This window comes from Vicia villosa, unplaced genomic scaffold, assembly GCF_029867415.1.
Source record: "Vicia villosa cultivar HV-30 ecotype Madison, WI unplaced genomic scaffold, Vvil1.0 ctg.000422F_1_1, whole genome shotgun sequence".
In the NCBI taxonomy this organism is placed as follows: domain Eukaryota; kingdom Viridiplantae; phylum Streptophyta; class Magnoliopsida; order Fabales; family Fabaceae; genus Vicia; species Vicia villosa.
In genome coordinates, this window is record NW_026705199.1 from 859393 (window position 1) to 864838 (window position 5446).

The 5446-nt window shown below is 24.2% G+C and overlaps 1 non-coding gene across 1 annotated transcript; it reads right to left on the reverse strand.

Annotated features, from left to right (window-relative positions):
* Nucleotides 1-462: 462 nt before the first annotated feature.
* Nucleotides 463-534, reverse strand: TRNAP-CGG (transfer RNA proline (anticodon CGG)). Its single transcript has one exon. It is a non-coding gene; the product is annotated as a tRNA-Pro (tRNA).
* Nucleotides 535-5446: the final 4912 nt, after the last annotated feature.

Consider the following 5446-nt stretch of genomic DNA (forward strand, 5'->3'; position numbering starts at 1 on the left):
ATGTTCGCAAATCGGTTTGGTTCAATTTCAAAAGTACTTAATGTTCAAACCAATTAAAAATATATTGATTAGTTTGGATTGGATTTACAATTTTTTCATAAAACCTAAATCAAACTTAACCAAAAAATAACGGATTAATTTGGTTTAAATTAATCGGGTACATTAAAAATTTATAAATATTTGAATAAAATAATTTATGACATTTACTTTTTTATAATACTATAAAAAAATTATAGTATTACAAATAGTAGTCAATTATAAACACTAGAGTAGAAATAGCCGAACGGAAAAATAACGGATTAATTTGGTTTACATTAATCGGATACATTAAAAAAAATATAAAATATTTGAATAAAATAATTTATGACAATTACTTTTTTATAATACTATAAAAATCTATAGTATTATTAATAGTGTTCAATTATAAACACTAGAGTAGAAATAACAATCATCAAAATAAATGGGGTGTTGCGAGAATCGAACTCACGACCTCTCGCACCCGAAGCGAGAATCATACCACTAGACCAAACACCCATACTCTTTCCATAGTAAATTTAAAAATATCTACCCTAAAAATATTTAACACAAAATATTTTTAATATGCAAATAGTCATTTTAATTAGTATGGTAAATTGTTAATGAAGGTGGCTCTCAACTCTATACTCGGTTAGCATAACATGTCCATTATTTTTATCTTCTTGGAGTTGAATGCTTATACTAATTTATATGATAATGATGATATGAGTTTTGATAATTAAATATGATTGGTTAGGGTAAACAGATTTATGGGTATAATATTAGAAATCTGATGTCTGAATTAATTATCGTCGAATTTCGTTAGTTTGGATGTTTGGTTCAGTCTTTGTCCGAACTAAAAAAATTCCCAACTCAAATACTATAGTTTGATTTGAATTTTCCCAAATTACCAAATGCATGAACTCTAAACTCAAACAAAACAAAACTTTAATTAATATGTAATGTGATAGATTTCATTATAATAACATTATTAATATTTTGATACATAATAATAATAATAATAATAATAATAATAATAATAATAATAATAATAATAATAATAATAATAATAATAATAATAATAATAATAATAATAATAATAATAATAATAATAATAATAATAATAATAATAATAATAATAATAATAATAATAATAATAATAATAATAATAATAATAATAATAATAATAATAATAATAATAATAATAATAATAATAATAATAATAATAATAATAATAATAATAATAATAATAATAATAATAATAATAATAATAATAATAATAATAATAATAATAATAATAATAATAATAATAATAATAATAATAATAATAATAATAATAATAATAATAATAATAATAATAATAATAATAATAATAATAATAATAATAATAATAATAATAATAATAATAATAATAATAATAATAATAATAATAATAATAATAATAATAATAATAATAATAATAATAATAATAATAATAATAATAATAATAATAATAATAATAATAATAATAATAATAATAATAATAATAATAATAATAATAATAATAATAATAATAATAATAATAATAATAATAATAATAATAATAATAATAATAATAATAATAATAATAATAATAATAATAATAATAATAATAATAATAATAATAATAATAATAATAATAATAATAATAATAATAATAATAATAATAATAATAATAATAATAATAATAATAATAATAATAATAATAATAATAATAATAATAATAATAATAATAATAATAATAATAATAATAATAATAATAATAATAATAATAATAATAATAATAATAATAATAATAATAATAATAATAATAATAATAATAATAATAATAATAATAATAATAATAATAATAATAATAATAATAATAATAATAATAATAATAATAATAATAATAATAATAATAATAATAATAATAATAATAATAATAATAATAATAATAATAATAATAATAATAATAATAATAATAATAATAATAATAATAATAATAATAATAATAATAATAATAATAATAATAATAATAATAATAATAATAATAATAATAATAATAATAATAATAATAATAATAATAATAATAATAATAATAATAATAATAATAATAATAATAATAATAATAATAATAATAATAATAATAATAATAATAATAATAATAATAATAATAATAATAATAATAATAATAATAATAATAATAATAATAATAATAATAATAATAATAATAATAATAATAATAATAATAATAATAATAATAATAATAATAATAATAATAATAATAATAATAATAATAATAATAATAATAATAATAATAATAATAATAATAATAATAATAATAATAATAATAATAATAATAATAATAATAATAATAATAATAATAATAATAATAATAATAATAATAATAATAATAATAATAATAATAATAATAATAATAATAATAATAATAATAATAATAATAATAATAATAATAATAATAATAATAATAATAATAATAATAATAATAATAATAATAATAATAATAATAATAATAATAATAATAATAATAATAATAATAATAATAATAATAATAATAATAATAATAATAATAATAATAATAATAATAATAATAATAATAATAATAATAATAATAATAATAATAATAATAATAATAACAACAACTTGGTGATTATTTTTTAAAAGATGAATACAAAATAGGGTATATATCAAGATATGATGGATTGTAATTTAATTTTAGCATAACTATTTGAATTAATTTTTCTTTTAATTTTGAGGGGATTGCTCTTTTCATCCTTATGTGTGTTCCCCCGCCATCGTGAATGTCACAACTGCCTCAGTACTCAGAGATGCATCTTCGGATGCACCTTTTTAAGTCATTTCTCAGATCAAAATGATGATACACTTAATTATGATAAAATTTAATCCGTATATGCATCTTCGTATGCGTAAAAGGTATGTCCAAAGATGCATCTCCGTAAATACCATTCAATCAAAAACTAGTGGCTGGTCTGGAGATGCATCTTCGGACGCTTTTGTTTCATACCCTCGCATACCGATCCTTCCCCCTTCTTCATTTTCTAAATGCTTCACAAAACAAAACATTTGAGCCCTCACACATTCAAGCTTCTCATCCATATATTCAAGCTTCTACCATTTGAGCTTTTTCTCCTCCTTTCTAGCATCTCGTACATTCAACCTTTTATTTATTATCAATTTAATTTAGTAAGTTTTTCAAAATTCTATCTCTTTATATATTTTGATTTGTATATATTTGTTTAAACTACATTAGTTGTTTTTAGGTACATTAGATGCATTGACATATTTTTGGAGAATTAGGGCAGCAATGGCGTTTTTTCCATGGTTGAGAATCACAACTTTGTCCGGAGATGCATCTTTGTATTTTCTTTGAATTATTTTCGAAGATGCATCTTGGAATTTGACTTAGACTGAAATTTGGTTAATTTTTTGGATTTTGTGGATTTTTTTCTTGATATGTTATTTTTCTCCGTGTGTGTTAGTAACACATGTGGAACGGTTGAAAATAACAATAGTAGAATTAGGCTCGGTCATGTGTCCCAAATCATGTCGGTACAATGTGAGAGGGTTGCAGCCAAGACCACGAGGTCACAAGTTGATGATAACTTAGTTTGATGGTTTGCAATGCCGAGGTTCTAAACCATTTGATTATACTTCTCGTAGCCGTCTCTCTCAAGCATCTACTTCACAGGGCCACGAGTTCTCAGATGATGCAGCACAACACAAAGTCCCTAAAACCCCTGAAGCCTGGGAGGAAACCGTTGTCAATGCCCTTTTATTGAGTCATCCAGGAGGCCCATTTGAAACTTCTTTACTTCGTCTCTATGCAGACCATGCTTCTAGGCATGTCTGGGAATTAGAGGTATATTTTTGTTTCTTTCAATACATATGTTTTCAACTAATTAAATCATTACTAATGGTGATATTTTCTTTTTACAGGAGCATACGATTTTGAAATCGATAAACCACGACATGGAGATACTAGAGTTGGAACAACACATTGGTGATTGGTTCGTTGATGTTATTCGTTATTCTGGTCTTTCTGATTTACGTTCTGCTGCATACATGACCATAAACCACGTCATATAGACGAATTTTCCAGAGAGGTGGCATTCAGAGACGCAATTTTTCCACCTGCCTATAGACGGGATGACCATCACCTTGGATGACTTCTCATGCCTCCTACATCTTCCCACAAAGAGACGTTTACAAGGCCACAGAAAGATTGGTCGAGAGGAGGTCATTGAGATGATGGTCACCCATTTAGGGGTTAACCCAGCTAAGGCCTTAAAGGAGGCAACTGACACACGATATACTCATGCAAGATTTAGTTTTTCAGAAAAGATTTATAAAGAATATTTGTAATGGGTCGTGGATGCCGAAGGTGATATGCAAGTTGAGTACTACCAATAGTGTACATTGAGGTATTACCTCTTGTTCATGGTTGGCATGTTCATGTTTATGGATAATAGTGCAACCTATATCGATGTGGTCTACCTTAAATACTTTATCGACTTAATAACGATTCATGAGTATAATTGGGGTCGTCTGTTTGATCTACCTATACTCGAAACTAGGCGATGGTTATCTGTGGAAGATAAAGCATATGACAGGAAGGTGCACGGTGCTTACGATAATTTACTATTACTAATATTTTCATAATTCATTTGTTACACATGTTATTAATATTGTATATGAATCATTTTCAGGGATAAATCATCTCCCACCACCCTCGCATCACCATGTGGAAAGTTGTGTTTTCCTACAATGAGGATTGACCACGTGTTGTTGCATTTACCCCGTACAGAGGAAATAATACGGTCGAGCCATTCAAAGTGTATCTTGGTTGTCATGTACCAAATGATGTTTGATTTTGCCCACTTCTGGGAAGTTTTCTATAAAGCGTGCGAGTGAGGACTAAAGATACTGAAAAGACCTGTGTTGATTTATGGGGTCACTCAGTAATCCTAGAAGAAGTCTGGGGCATTACAACTGTCATGTAGATCATCTCTTATGTATCCTTATCTACCCGAGCGAGTGATGTGGCAATTTGACTATTTGTAGATTATTCTGAGACCCCCCATATGAGTCTATTCCTCCCACCTCTGCCGAAGAGATCTTGATGTGATACTGATTGATTTTGAGAGTCATTTGGTGCTAGAGGAGTCAGGAGTATTGCAGGATGCTAACTCCTTTTCAGGTGGCTTATGTTGACGGCTACATGACATGGTTCTATAGGTTGTCACACTCTATCATTACAGTAGACGCTTCTAGAAGACCACCTAATCAGGAGGTACTTGAGACTATGGATGACCGAGGACGTGCCAACAATCTGTCAGCGTGTTGTGGAATTGATAAAGAGGATGCATATAGGTAGGACTCTTTGAGGACA